Genomic DNA, 15,900 nt, shown 5'->3' with positions numbered 1-15,900 from the left:
GAAGTCAGAGGTTCCTGCATACCTTGTCCCCAGGCTAGACCTGTCCACTAACACAGGGCTGGGAGGAGACTGTAACAGTGTCCACTTGCTCGGTGGCCGTGAGTACTGTGGCTGCTTTTCTTCCTCTCTGCCTGTCTTTCTCACATCTAGGGCATACAGTTCGTTGGGCAATTCTGGGGCACCATGTAGGTGACTATGGCTGGAGGGATCCACCTGTTTTAATAAGAAACCCGTTTTCAAAGGATACATTTATTTTATGTATTTTATGTATGTGAGTGTTTCTCCTGCATGTATGTCTGTGCATCTTGTGTGCCTGGTGCTTGTAGACGTGAGAAGGGGGAGTCAGATCCTTGTGAGGCACCCCGTGGGTGCTGGAACAGAACTTGGGTCCTCCGGAAGAGCAGCCAATGATCTTAACTGCGGTTCCGTCTCTCCAGCCCCTAGAAGCACCTTTTGTTCTTCCTGTTTCTTTGCCTCTTTCAGAGACAGCAGTCTGGCCTGGAGTGTAGCCATTTTCGTACCCTAGCAGGGTGAGGTGCCGATATCACCTCTGCTGAGAAGGTCTGGTCTACGCACTTGCAGTGAACTCGTGGTAAAGTACATTGTGGTTTTTCCAAGCAAGGAGGCAGCAGAGGTGAGGAGCCCAGATCTCTCTTCAGAAGTCCTGGCTTCCCCAGCTCCATGGCTAGGAAGAAGACACCAGTCACCACTCCAAACAGACAACAGCACAAGGAGTCCCCAATTAGGCCGCAATTCCGTGGGCCACCAAGTCTCCTGGTCCCAGCCGAGGTGCCCCAGAGCTTGGCTCTATAGTCAAAAGCTGTCTTTCCAATTCTCTGCGGTGACTTTGTCTTGGGGATAATTGGCCCTCTGCAGCTTGCCTCAGCTCTGGGCCACTGGAGGAAAGGCTGGCTGGGCTGGGACTAGGGACCTAGCTGAGCAGGGCTGAGCAGTCTTGAACCAGCCGCCGAAGACCCAGCCACCAGAGCTGACTGACCTGGAGACAGCTGGCAGAAGGTCACTTCTGTGTGCTTCCTGAAAGCCATCAAGCTCTGGACTGCCTTGTTCTCAACTTTGCCCAGACCCTGGGGAAACCTCCACAGATGTCCTGGGGACAGACAGCTCCTCCAGTCGCCACACACAAAAGCTCCAGGAGGCGCTAGCCTTGCCCACTGCTTCACCCTTTCACACACTTGTCCCCAGTGTCTCCAGCCCTCAGGGCCCCTCGTCTCCACATTTAGGAGCCTGCACAGGCGTCTACAGGTCTCTATTACATGGTGCACTGGGTAGGCTGGGTGGAGCCCGAGTGGCCCTGGGCGGCAATGGGAGGCATGCCAGGGGTCTGTGGTCTTAGCTGAGTTTCTGTTGGTGTAAGGTCCTGGCCCAGTTCCCCTTGGGGGTTTGTGGTGCCCCTCACTCCTGCATGGGATGGGCTTCCTGGTCTCCAATGTCCTGGAAGAAGCCCCCCTCTCTATACACTGCACCCTCTTTTGAGTGTGAGGCACCCTCAGGGCATCTCTGTCCACTTCCTGCTTGGAGCCACATACAGGCATTGAGAGCAGCTTGAAGCAAGGAGCCTGCAGGAAGGTGGGAAGAAGCTCAGATCTCTCGGCCCCACGGGGCCCCACTGCCGCTCCTGGAGAGCCCCATGGGCTCCTGTCAATGTAGGACCCACATCCGAGGCTGTACAGAGGGACAATCTGTTCCTGATCATTTCTGTGGGCAAGCATGGTCTGGGCTTCCACAGTGGTCACCTGAAGGCTAGCCGGACCGCCTCTCCCTACTGGCCCTCAAGCTCCATGGCATCCTCACTTTGGGGATGGGTTGAAGTGAGACGAAAGGAAAACGACATCCCCTGCAAGAAGGAGCCTCGAGCGGGATGGGGGAAGGGCAGGCAAAGCCGTCAACTGTGAGCAACAGTACGGACAGACGTGCTCAAGGAGCTAAGGCCCTGCCAGAGCTGGCTTCCCGAAGCTGTGGGCAGTGGCCGGAGTCCATTCAAAATATGTGTGATGCTGACACCATGGACTGGGGAAGGTTCTTGTGGAATGGAGAGACCACAGCCGTTCCTGGACAGTGACCAACAGGAGGAACTCTGAATGCCCCTCCGTATACTTAGAACTTGCTGTGTTCCCCGCCTCCCACCATCCTCTCCCAGCCCCCTCCTCCCAGCCCTCCCTGGTCCCCTGAGTCCTTCCTCAGATCCCCACATTTAGCATGTCAAAGACTAAAGGGATCCCAGCCAGTAGCCCTAGAGACCCAGGCCTGCACACCAGTGAAGCGCTAGGCATGCGGACAACACATGACGCAGTCTGGTGAGCACTGGAGAGGAGAGCTGAGGAAGCTGGGGCTCTAGGCTCCCAAAGGCTTAGGCACTTCCGAGGCTCCAGAGCTCTGGCCTGGAGTTCTGTGAGTTCAGGGCCAGCCTGGTCTACAAAGTGAGTTCCAGGACAGCCAGAGCTACACAGAGAAACCCTTGTCTCAAAACAAACAAACAAACAAACAAACAAACAAACAAACAAACAACCTGAAATTCAATATCGGCTTCAGGGTGGCAGTTCTCATTGTATCCTGCAGCTGGGGTCAGAACTCCCCCGATACATGGCACCAGGAATGTTGTCTCCCGTGTTGTGGAGTCTCAGAGAACAGGGTTTGAGCCCTGAGGGGAGAGGCATGGAGAAAGGTGAAGCCAAAGGTTAGAAACCAGGACTGGGCTAGAGCCTCCTCACCTGTGACAGGAGGGTCATTGCCACCAGGTCCCTGTGTGCACAGCCAGGGTGGCATAAGGAGAGGAGGATTCCCGCCCTGGACTAGCTCCGTCCTTGAGCCGCCCACATTCCCAGCCATCCTGAATGTTCTCAGCTGTCTGCCTCTGTGCCTTTGTACAGGTGGCTCTTCCTGTGTCTGGTTAATTCTAGTCTCTCTCTTTTAAAATATTTTATTAACACTTGAGAATTTCATGCATGCTTTCAATGTTTGCTTGTTTTAAATTATATCCACCCTCTAACTCCTAGATCCAACCCTCTCTCCCGACATTGGTCTCTTGTTTGAGATTTTTCCTTAGAATTCTCTTTTTCAAAATTTGTGTGTGTGTGTGTGTGCGCGCACACGCGTGTGCACGCACACGTGTGCACCTGAGTGTATATGCATACCACACATGCATAGGTACTAGCAGAGACCGATGTGTGATGGGAACCAAACTCAGGTTTTTTCTAGGCTCCACTTCTGCACCAGCATGCTGTTGGGGGGCGGGGGGGGGGGCTCATCTCCTCACCGCTGGTCAAGTAGGTAGCCTTCATGGCCCCTGTCCTGGTACATGTGCATAGACACTGGTGTGGTGGATGGTAAAGGCTCCTTCACTTGGGGGCAGCTCTCTGAGTACTGAGTACCAGCCCTGCCCATCACCTGTCCATGGGTGGGTGCTGTGCCTGGTGCGGACTGGTTCCGAGCCCCGGGCTGTGGGGTAAGGCTACACCCTCAAGGACAGTGCCGGAGTACAGCCCGGTGCTCCCATGCTCCCTCCCCATCACCAGCTTCCCTTCCTCTTCCCAGCCTTGCGAAGCCACTGCCTGCTCACCAGCCCAGCCCTTTGTGCCCACGTGTTGCCATGGAGATGGGCCATTCAGAAGCCTGGTACTTCAAGGCTTCCTACCTCTTCTGGTGGGCTAGGGAGTGAGTAGCTGGAATGACGATCTGAGTTCCCAGCAGAAACAGCCTCCTCTCTTTGTCCGGTCGAATGCCACACCCTGCCAAGGCGGGCGTATCGCACCCAGTAGCTCTCACTCTGGTGTGGGTGGCTGTCTCCGAGCCCTACCTTAGGAACAGGTGTGCTTTTACAGAGATATCCAAAGTGAACATAATGAGGGAAACGGAAACGTCTAGTCTGTGAAGGAGGCTGACTCTTGGGTCACCCTGCAGCCTGTGAAGATACTTGACACACAGGACACCAAGGAGTGGCTGACGGCGGCCAGCTGAGGGGAGATACCCTTCCTTCCCGGGCGCAGAGTGCCACCCCTTCACCAACAGCTTCCTGCTGGGACTCTGAGCTCCAGGACGCGGCCCCAGAGTTCCTGCCATCCTTCCCTTAGGCCCCAGAACCAGGGCCTGACAAGTGGGGGGTCTGGGGTGAGCTGCAGTGCCTAGGGACACCTCACCTGGCAACAGAGCTGGTTGCTAGCCCTCTCCACGTGTCCTGCCTATCGACACTGTCTGAGTCACCCGTCGAGAGCCTAGCGGGGTCTTTGAGGCTCTCCACTTCCTCTCCATCCTGTGTGCCACTGGGAGTTTTCATCTCCCCATGACCCACCCTTTAATCATCTCAACTCTTGCAAGTAGAAAAAATCTCCAGCAGGATTTCTGATGACAGCTAGTCCCTCCCTCCAGTCCGAAGGTAGGAAGAGGGATGTGCCACCTTCTCCCAGTGGCCCTTAGGGCAGGTCTAGGACCACCCAGCCTCAGTTTTCCCTTGTCCTCTAGCCAATGCCCTTGGCCATCTGGGGGGGCTGAGCTCTGTGCTGTGCCCAGGGACATTATGTTTCTTTAGGGACATCTTGACTCTTGCTCCAAGCCAGGAGTTCCTCAGTCCCAAGGCAGGTCTGCCATTCCACTGAGACAGTCAAAGGCTTCCTGAAAGTTCACTCGGAGGGAAGGAAGTCGGAGCACAGAGCACAGGACAGACTGGCCCTACAGCACCTGAGCTCTCTGCCCATTCCTGACCTGTCCTAGACACCTGTTCCACCTCAGCAGCCAGACCCAGGCAGGGTGTGCTCTGACCTGCTGTATGGCTGGTGACCCAAGCCCTGGCCCCAGGAACAAACGTGGAAAGTCGACCCAGTGAGGTGTGGCTGGGCAGGTCTGGCGGTTGGGTTGGTGATTTACCGTAAACCCTCTAGCAGTGGGTTCTCATTCTGGAAGGATGCTGGCGATCGACTGCTTTCCCTTTCTAGTGAAAGGGTCTGTTCTTGCCGGGCAGGGCTGTCAAAAACCCACAAGGAGCTGCAAACTTTAGGAGATCTGAGTGGATGTGTCTGGACTAGGTCAGACTCTGGCTTCCGCGGCAGGAGAGACAGTGCATTGGCCACCCACTCCCCAGCCTTTGCGGCATCCTTGGAGCCCCAAACACTGGGTCCAGTTGTCTCTTGCTGTGTGAGACTCCAGCAGGCCTACATGGAGTCATAGCACTTCATGAGCAGAACAGCATGGCCGCCCTCCCATCCTGTACTTCCAACAGACAAGTTCCCAGATGTTAACAGGGCTTGGTGAAGGAAAACCCCGCCATAGACGGGGTCCTATCCGGCCTCTCCTTGGGTCAGCATAACTGGAGAGATCCCATTGCCCACATGGCGACCCACACCTGTGAGAGAGTTAGAGAGGTGGCTGGTCTATCCAGAATGCTCCCACCAAGAGTAACAAGACCAGGCAGAGGTTCAGTCAGGGGAGGAGGTTTGGTCTTCAGACATCTCTCACTCTGCTTTGTGCTGAGAAATGGAATGGAGCCAGTGAGGTCTGGAGTCCACAGCACAGCCACACTCACATGGCCAGGTGTGAGGTTGCCCACCCTCAAGCCCTTGACCTCACCTTGAGTTCAGGTGAGGCCGCTGCCATGCTTTGCTGTCTGGGCATAATCTGGCTGACCTCAGCCGGGTTCCAGACTCACAGGGGCGGGCAGCAGCATGGAAGCCACCTGACGAGGAATCCAGCAGGACAGACACACGGAATAAACCCACCAGGTCTCTCACCACCAAGGAGAGTACTTCAGAGCACTTCCAGCTGGGGTTGGTGGCTCCCACAGGAGGGGTACAGGACTCAGGGGCAATGGTCACAGACTGCCTGAGCTGGGCAAGAACTGCCCCGGGCAGAGACTGGGGTGGGCTCTGCTTGGCATTGCTAATAAAGTCATCATTTTAAAATAAGCTTTCTTTGAGACTAGTTCTAGATCTGCAGCAAAGACAGTACAGAAAGCTCCCATATGCCACATACCCAGGCTCCCGCTGTTAGTACCACGCTCCTGCCATCGCCGATGAGCCAACACTGAGAATCCTAGCAACAAAATCATCCCTTCTCCAGATTCTCTTAGTTCTGACCCAACAGCTCCCTTTTTGCTGTTCCACTATCTAACTGTTGGTCCCATACTCCCCATGAACAGGGACAGATGCGTATTTGACTAGCTGGGCCCCCCACAGACACTCTGTGACCCTCCCCCAGGCTTTCCAGGCTCATCTCTGGGGGTCAGGCCTGCTGTGGTGGTAGAGAAACATCAGCTCAGGATGCCTCCCTTTCTCCAGAGTTACTGGAGACATTCCCCCAAGCCTGTTTCTCCATCTATGACATGAGTCCGGATTGCTGCTGTGACGCCACCACCCATGGAGCCCTGAGGGGCTTTTTTTAACTTGTGTTGGGGCAGGCACCCCTTCTCAGGAACCTGAGTACAGACCATGGTGTCTCTTTTTCCTACAGCCAGATGGCATAGGGTTGGAGGGGTCAGGGCCTGCTCCCTCAAGGATGGTGTGTCTTCTGGAAGTGAGAACTATAGATCTTATTCCTAACCATCACCTCCTAAGCATATAGCCATCCTCCTGCCTCACCTTTACCCAGAAATCAAGACACAGAATGGATAGGGCAGTATGGCTGCTGATGGTCTGGAAGAATGGCTTCCTCTTGCTAAGTCTCTGGGGCTCAGGCCAGCAGCTACCCGGCATTCAGGCCTGTCAGGCACCTTATCTTGACATAGTAAAGTTTGTCTGTCCATAAGGTCAGCCATGGGGTTGAGCTGACCTCAGCCAGGTTCCAGACACACAGGAACCTAGGGCAGTGTGAAAGTCTCCTGACATGGAGCCCCGCAGGACAGGCATACGGATTAGGTATGAGGAGGCCTAGTCACCACACAGGTGGACACATGGTCTTGGTCACTGCAGGTTAGCCACCCTCTGCTCTAACCAATGAGCTTATCAGAACCAAGCCAAGAATCCCCGCCTTCTCTGGGACCCCTTCTCTTGAATCCCTCCTCTGGCCCTCTCCATTTTCAAGCTTCTCCCTCACAGGAAGTAGGTCTCTCTCTGTGGTGATCAGTCTTGTCGACTTGGATTGAGAACCACCTAAGGGATGAATGACAGATTTCCTAGTCACCTGTGACACTTGTGTGTGTGTGTGTGTGTGTGTGTCACAAGGACGCTAGCCTAACTCAGGTGGTTCCAACCTGTGGCTGATGGGCCAACGTGCTCCCCGGGACAGCTGTGAGTGTGGCCTAACAAACTCTGTAAAGTTAGTTCAAACATTATGAGGTTTTGTTTTGGTTGGTTGTTGTTGTTTTGTTTTGTTTTTGTGTGAGCTTTGTAGATGATGTCATGCCTGTGGGCGGATTCACAATACGACGGTATTATTGAGAGTTGTTGAAAAGGATGAGGTAGAGCACAGGTGGAGAAAGCAGGGGCTGGGGGCATAATCTTGGGGGCTGTACCTTGCCCTGCCGGTTTCCTGGATCTCCTTTCTCCACCCCGTCCTTCCCAAAGTGACCTGCTCTGCCTCACCATCCCCTCCTGCCAGGAAACCCTGAGTCACAATGAATCTTTCCTCTTTTTAGCTTCTGGTAGGGCTAGGGGTGTAGCTCAGTGGTAGAGCATTTGCTTATCACACAAGAGACCTGGGTTCAAACCCCAGCACCTCCAAAACAAAAATAAAGGCCATTTGTAGGGCCCTACATGGTCCACATGCCAGACCTCAAGATCTTTGTTCTTACCGAAGCTGGAGTGTCAGAGCCAGACATGATGGTGCATGCTATAATCTCAGCGCTTGGGAAGCTGAGTCAGGAGGGTTGCTGCGAGTTCAAAACCAGCCTGGGCTACCGAGTGAGAGCTTGTCTGGACACACACACACACACACACACACACACACACACACACACACACACACACACACACAGGGTTAGGTATCTTTATCACAGCATGCAAAAATAATACACCTCACTTCACTATCAGAGAAACTGAGGCTGGAAAGACAGAGACACTACCCAGACCAGCTGGGTCTTTGGGAGACGGGATTTCTTGGTCCCAGATGACACACGAGGGATGTGATGAGGAGTAACTGGCTGGAGCATCAGGACAGACAGAGGTGCTCATAGTCAGAGCTGGGACCAGGAGAGGCCCCAGCTGAATTTGGCACCGCTCCTGAACAGCAGGGCAAGAGCTAATTAATTAACATAGGCCATTGCTAACCGGGCGCTAATGAAGACAAAGAGGCTGAGCAGGCAGCTGTGAGTGCTTAGCATGGACCTCTGAGCAGATGGGACAGCCAAGGGGTCCCCTGGCACTGCAGCTTCACTGGTGGCAGCATCGAGTGTATCCCAGTCTCCTGTTTAAATGGACACTCTCCCACAGCCTGCTCCAGTCACCTCAGAGCCTCAGCGCATAGGCAGAAGTCTCCTTATCCCGCCAGTTGGAGCAGCAGGTGCTTCTTTTGTAGACCGACATCCCCTCCCGCATCTCTCCAGCAAACCTCCAGGTGTCCCTAGCCAACCACTAGAGGGCGCAACCCAGGTACAACCCAGCAGGATGAGCCTCCGCCCAGTGTGGGAGGGGAAGAGTTGGAGGCTAGAGAGGTGTAGCTGTATCCCAGTGTGTCATGAGCATGCATGCTTCTCGCTTAGTTTGGGCGAGGTTTGATGTAAATTGATGGGTTTCTTTTATGTCTATACCCATTTTTTTCTCTGTATAACCCAGAACAGTCCTTTGTGAAATGAATTGCTGATATTTTCATGTTTTATCGTTTATCTGTTGATTTCGTCTCTCCCATGTAGCTACTTTTTATTTTTATGAAGTTGAATATACCCATTTCTCACTTTATAGCTTCTAGGTTTTTATCATTCTTAAGAGTGATTTGAGATTATAGTTATTTATTTGTGGATTTTTGTTTGTTTGAGACAGGGTCTCACTATGTAGCTCTGGTTGTCCTGGAACTCTCTATGTAGACCAGGCTGGCCTCAAACTCACAGAGATTCTCCTGCCTCTGCCTCTACAGCACTATGCCAAGCTTTGTGCCTTTTTTCAAAGAGTAGTTTATTATTTCATTTTTACTTCTTAAACCTTTGGTCCTTTGGGTACTTATTTTAAATGTGAAGGACTGAGGCAGGGGTCCAAACTTTCCAATTGGTTTGTTAACCGAGTTGTCCTAAAACTCTGTATGAGTGTGTATTTAAAGTTAGTTTCTGAATAATTCACCTTCCTTCCTGGATTTTATCTATCTCCTCCTCATATTGTAGTTGAGTCTTTTGCAGGATTTTCTTTTCCATCATCTGATGCCATGGACTGTGTTAATTATTGCAGTCTTAGAATGTAATGTGTTCCAGAATTCAGAACAGCTAGTCACTCCTCTTCCCCCTTCCCCCTCCTTCTTAACTTTTCCTTCTCTTTTAAAAGTTTATTTTTATGTGTATGGGTGTTTTGCCTGCATGTATGACTGTGCACCACATGTGTGCCTGGCGACCTCAGAGGTCAGAAGGTGTCAGATCCCCTGAGACTGGAGTTACAGACAATTGTGAGCTGCCATGTGGGTGCTAGAAAATGAACCTGGGTCCTCTGGAAGAGAACTCAGTGCTTTTAATCACTCTCTCCAGCTCTTTCCTAAAACAAACAAATGAAACTTTATTATAAAAACTTGCACCCGGCGGTGGTGACACAGGCCTTTAATCCCAGCACTCTGGAGGCAGAGGCAGGGGGATCTCTGTGAGTTTCAGGACAGCCAGGGATATGTAGAGAGAGCCTGTCTCAGACAAACAAACAAGTCATAAACCATAATTACTCCAACCGAAGCCTCTGGCACCGAGTGGGCTTCTGTCCGTTGAGCAGCCGTTTCGAACAGAAGTTGAAGCTTCACGTTGGATCTTGTCCTTTCACTATCAAATGTATTTTTACTCCTTCTTCGCCAGAAAAAAACATCCATGAGAGTTAGGATTTAAAAACAGTTAGCTTTACCATAACACTCTTTCATGACTGGTGTTCATTACTTCATCTGTCCTTTTCCACACCATCTCTTCTGTTTCTTCTTGCCTTGTGACCTTCAGAATTGTTCTGGATGGATAACCACACAGTCAAGGGACAGTCGGGCCTTTAGTGGGTCGGCTCCAGCACTGGGCTTTGCCACCTGGCTCATCACATTGGCTTTCCCTGGACCTCAGACGAATGCTGTTAACATGGTGCTGTCCCGGGCGCTAGATCCGGGTTCGGCCTCATCCCTGGGACAAAGGAGAAGCCTAAGGGAGGGGCCTAGCAGAGACCTTCTCTGAAGTCTAGGAAGATAAGGTTCCTGGCTAACAGGGGAGGCCCAATGGGCTGAAATGCAGCCTCTGTTGCATACATACGTGTGCCTGGGCACCATCAACCTGGCCATGCCAAGCCAGCTGGAGAGGCCCAGTCACCAGAGCAGTAGATGGTTCTAGACAAGGGTGTCACAGAAAGGATCCGGGAGCAGGAAAGATGGTTTTGGCTTCCTGATGAGCTTCTCAGTCCAAGCAGTATTTCCAACAGGTGGGACACAGTAGCCTGTGGGCATTCCAACGGAGCCTGAGCCTGGGGAGTGAAGTCTTCGGGAACCTAACACCCAGCCACCTGAGAGTGGTGGCCGGGCCCCTGGGATCCTTGGCTAGCCCAGTTTCAGCCACACAGTCCCACGGTGGGAGACTTGTTGGGGTAAACCAGCACATGAGTGTGAAGGTCCAAGGTGGGGAGTGGGGCCCGGAGCAGAGAGTGGGTGGGAGAGTGGTCAGACCCTGGATGTCCACCACAACCTGGGAGACACGCATCCAAGACTGACTGCAAACCTTGGTCATCTTGGACTGTTAGCAGAATCCTGGCTAAAAACACCACAGACTCCAAGGCCTGTTTGCTGCCTCCTCTCAGAACCATCTTCACATAGAGCCCCAAATGAACCCCTGACCTCCCTCACTGGGAATGTGGAAAAGTGCATTCTCTATGCTCAGTGTGTCTCAAACCCCAGGCTCAGCCTCCAGAACCAGCTTTTGGGAACTCTGTCTCATCCAAAAGCCAGGTCTGGTGCCCAAGGGCAGGAATGAGAGGGGAGGCTCGGTCTAGGGCAATCTTAGCAGCGTGGCGGTCCCATGGTTCTCAGGATGCAGAACTGCGTGTGGAATGTGGGGCGCAGCTAGGCTGGGCCAGGCAATCTCCGTCCCGGCCCTTTGAGCTTCCGGCTGACCACATACCACGGATAGACTCTTTGTTCTGTATTATCTGAGCAATCCAGAGCAAGACCCTTCTCCCTGGGTGCAGGGTCCTCATTTTTGTACCCTAAAGGGATGAGAAGAGTTGAAATCCAGCAGAAGTGTGAACTAACCTCCCAAAGTACCAAACACCTAAACGTTGAGGGCGACAAGGAGAAGATGATGAAGGGCCTTCTTAGTGCCCGTTAGATGGGGCCACTAGGCTGAGGCAAGCTAGTCTAGGTGTGTCCCAGTTGAGCACTCTAAGGCTAACCAATGGGGTCCCCATCGGGAAATAAATAAAATATTCATGTTCTGAGGGTGGCCGTGGCCCAGGCATGTGCCTTGGCCGTGGGAGTGCTGAGGAGCGCTGTACTGAGCAGGGTCAGCAGTGGAGCTGGCCGCAGAAACCCTTCACTGAGGGCATAGGAAGACTCTGAGATAGATGCCTTCTACCCCCAGCTCACACAGCGGCAAGCTATGGCCACTCTGGATGAGAGAGCTGTGCCTTCCCCCTCCAGAGCTCATAAGTCTGCTCAGACAGTGCCCCCAACCCAGTTTTGACTGCCCTCTGGGCTCCTGGCCTGAACAGCAGCTCCTGGTTTCGCTATCACTGCTAGATAAGTGATTCTAGGAAAGAATATCCCCTTCCCACGGTGGCCCAGGAGGGGCCAGGAGCCACAGTGACGACTTGGGATAGCCCTGGGACTGTGCTTCCCTGAGCCCTATACCAGACTTTGGGCCCTCTGGGTCATAGTATTCATCTCCAGCCCTCCAGTGGGCTAGCTGTGCCCACTCCAAGATCACCAGCTCAGCAGCATTCCCCAGGAGACCACCCCGGGAATCTGTCCAACAGCAACTATCACAGTCTCCCAAGCACGCCTAAGGTCGGGAAGTTCTGGGAACTCACTAATCCTTGTGGGAGCTGGAAGAAGGGGTAGACCCAACCTTTGGGCCCAAGTGTCAGCACTGAGGCTCCACCTCTCTCCCTGCCCCAGCTCTCATCCTAAAGATGGGCCACAGGGACCACCGAGGACTGACCCTGGAGTGCACACACCCTACCCAGTATCCCCTAGAAACCTCTCAGAGGTGGGGTGCACACATGATGTTTCGGCAGGTATGTTTAGCACGGCAGAACCCAGGACGGTGCCCTGTAGGAGGCCCTGGCTCAGAGCCACGTCCAGAAGTGCTGGGAGATGGGCAGACCCAGTGGGATTCTGGGACATGCCAGGCCCCTTCCCTGCACCAGCCCCGCTGCTGCTGTGTGCGCCTTTGATGAATAAGAGATGAGGAAGCTGATTAATTATGGCTTGATATGCACCGAAGTCGGGTGGAGGGACTCAGGGTGGCTTCCTCAGAGGTTCAGAGCTGGTGATGGCAGGAGGTCAGGACCCAAGGTGGACGACGGCCAGAAGCCCCCGAGGGAGCAGAGGTGTGTGTGATCCAAAGGGGGCTGTCACAGTGTTCGTCTGCCTAAACACTCCCGCCCTGTTTCCTGTCTGGGAAAATAGGTACTGGTGTGGCCATCACAGGACCAACAGCACCATGCATTAGCAGGCCTGGCACAGAGTCCTCTCAGGCCTTGGGCATAGAGCCACCTTCTGTGGTGAGAGCAGATGGCCCCCATCTCCCTGGCACTGAGATCTCATCGCCAGCCACCCACTCAGGTTGGTGGCCTTGGCATGCTCAGGCAGCAGGTGCAGCCATACAGCTTGACCTTCTCCATTCTCTCCTGGTCCCTCCTTGCACTGTCCCAGAGCGGCCCAGAGCATGCAGAACAAGAACCACGTCCCCTTAGTTCTTCCTCCCTTCCTAGAGAACACCAACAGCCTGAGGCTGTGTGGGTGTCCTAGAAGGATGCCCCAGTGGGGCCTGTGCCCATAAGCTCCCCAAGCCCTAGCCACAGTGACCACTTTCCAAGGCTGTCAGCCCTGGCTGGCCCCATGCTGACCTCTGAGTGGCCCTGGAGGTTTGAGTCATCCCTGCTAGGACCCCACATAGTTCTCTCAGGGGACAGGAGAGATAGACAAAGAAGGAACAGTGGTGTGACCACACCCCAAAGCATTAGCCTCTGCTTCATCTACATGCAAAGAGCTGGGCTGAGGTCACACAGCCAGACAGGGCAATTTCATGCCACACACGGATCACTGAGCGGAGTCTGGGGCCAGGAGAGGGGGCAGGTGAGGAGTGCCGGAGCACTGCAGGGTCAGGCCTCACTGCAGGGTCAGGCCTCACTGCAGGGTCAGGCCTCACTGCAGGGTCAGGCCTCACTGCAGGGTCAGGCCTCACTGCAGGGTCAGGCCTCACTGCAGGGTCAGGCCTCACTGCAGGAGGCAGTGATGGAGTAAGCTAACCCTAGGGGTGAGGGGCAATCTAGACAGACCTCCAGTGTGGCCCTGCAAGTGCCAAGATTGTGCCCAGGACTCCAGCCCAGGTAGGGAATGACTGATATACCCAAGGCTTTGGGGAGAGCTGTCTGCAGACTTCACATCCTCTTTTGATCCCCAGGCCACATGAGCACAAGGCTGGGAGAACTCACATCTTCCAGCCCAAATGGGCCCATCCTCTCAGCACCCCTCTGGAGCTTCCCAGAAATCAATCCTTGTCGATCTCATCAACAGGACAGTGAGTGGCCCGACTTCTCCACTGGACCTCTGACTCTTCTCCAGGGGTCAGCTAAGGCTGTCTGTGTGTCTTAACCAGACTTCAGCCCCTACTAAGCCCTCCGCCAGCCCATCACTAGCTGCCAGCTGCCCTCCCTCATCCTTGGGGCCCTGGGTGTGAGGGTGCCGTGCCTGCCCACCGGCGAAGGGATCTGTTCCTTGAATTGCCCAGTAACTGCCCACACCCTGATAAATATGCCTCTCTAAACCTCCCACACCCCCTGCCTCAGAAGAGAGCCATGTCCTCCAGCTCACTCTGCTCCATACTGGATCCCCTTCAGAGCTGGCCTACACCTTGCCCGGCACCCGGAGAGGAGCACCCAAGTCCTCACCGGAATGGATATGCAGACCACAGAAACACGCTCACAGATTATGGATACCCAGTTCACACTACAAATCTTGGCCCTGCTCCCGCCACACAGACCTGTGAGCAGGCAGGGGGTGTCCAGGCCCCAGCCCAGAGCACCTAGGAACAGATCTAGAGAGACTTTGATCCAGAGACTTGTGGCTCTAGGAGCCTCCATGGCTGCAATGGCTCTCCTTCCTCTCCCACACCTATCCCAGGCTCAGCAATGGAAGGAGGGGGTCTCAGTCCCGACCTCTCCAGTGGGCAGTCAGCAGAGAAATGCCTTCTCCAAGCCTTAGTGCCAAGATTGTAGCCCAGGACTCTAGCTTTGTCCTCAGATTTTCAGCCATGTCACACGGCCTGAGGTGGTCTTTGAGGAGAGCTCAGTTTCTGGTTTGGGTACTGCTGTATTCAAGGATGCCGGAAGAAAGGTGTTGGCCTAAATGATAGGCCATGGCCTTCTGCTGGCTCTTTGCGGTTGACCTTGGGTTATCCATCTGTCCATGTGACAAACCTCCCATGTGGTGGGGAGGGGATGAGAATTCAGAGCCACTTCAGGCACTCTGACCAGTGTGCAATGGAGACGTGGCTGTGAATGCCCATTCTGGCTCCACCTCATCTCCCAGGTGCCTGGGAACTGAACCCACTTTCCAGTGACCTGAAAATCCAAGACTGGGACAAGGCAGGCAAAGGTGTGGTTGGGGACACAGAGCACCAGCCAGGGAAGGCCTGAGTAGGGTAACCTCCACGCCTGGTCAGAAGGCCAGGCCACTGCAGCCACTTCAGCGGTCTCCAAGGCTATGCATGCCATGCCTACTTGGTGTTGGCTTTCCCTAGTGAGGCGGGCAGACCGTGAGCCCTACCCAGCTCCCTGGGGGGCTCCTGTGCCTGAGAGACACAGACAATGGCCTGGCAGCCAGCTGAAGTTTTCCAGAATGCACTTAGGAACTCCAGGTAGAGCACCCAAGCAAGAGCGGGAGACGGGACGTGTGTGTGTGTGTGTGTGTGTGTGTGTGTGTGTGTGTGTGTGTGTGTTGCCTTCTATTAGTCTGGCTTGGTGGAGGGTGGGTCCAAAGGAGTCTTCGTACTCCATCGCAAAAAGGAAAGAGATGGGAACCTGTGCAGAGGCAGGGGAAGACAAGGCAAGAGTGCCCTCCTGGGACAGGGGGGTAGAGAGGGCTTCACAACCGGGGAGGGAAGCACCATTGCACTGTTAAGCCTCGTCCCTCAGTTTTCTTACCAGTCGCCGAGGACAGTTCTCAAGCAAAGGGATTTAAGGGGCAAGCAGGAGGCGGGCCACGCAAAGGCCTGCTGCGCCCCTCCGATGCCCAGCACTCCCTTCGCGACTCGGCCAGGCTGGGCCGCCACGCCCTCGAGCCCGCGCCCACGGCCCGTTCCGGGACGCGGTGCCTGCGGTCGCCTGCAGGGGCCGCCGCCTCTTCAGGAATGCGCCGCCTTTGTCTGGGGCCGCGCGTGGCCCGTGCACCGGGTGGCTGAGCGCCTCCTGCCACCTGGACCGCGCGCCAGGCACCCTCGTCTCCCCTCCCGCCGCCCGCCGGCGGGTCCTGCACCCGGTACCCACCGGTTCGCGCCCGCGCCGCGCGCCCAGGTGAGCGCCCCGCCCGGCGCAGGCCCCGCCCCGGCCCCGCCCCGCCCGGGCCGGCGGGAGACCGGGCGGATTCCGC

At 54.7% G+C, this 15,900-nt stretch overlaps 1 non-coding gene across 1 annotated transcript; it reads left to right on the top strand.

Annotated features, from left to right (window-relative positions):
• Positions 1 to 7,593: 7,593 nt before the first annotated feature.
• Trnad-auc lies at positions 7,594 to 7,664 on the top strand. The gene has a single exon. It is a non-coding gene; the product is annotated as a tRNA-Asp (tRNA).
• Positions 7,665 to 15,900: the final 8,236 nt, after the last annotated feature.

The sequence above is a fragment of the Peromyscus leucopus genome, chromosome 12 (assembly GCF_004664715.2).
Source record: "Peromyscus leucopus breed LL Stock chromosome 12, UCI_PerLeu_2.1, whole genome shotgun sequence".
NCBI lineage: Eukaryota > Metazoa > Chordata > Mammalia > Rodentia > Cricetidae > Peromyscus > Peromyscus leucopus.
Note: the sequence above shows the minus strand (reverse complement) of the source record. Positions and strands in the feature narration are given on the sequence as shown.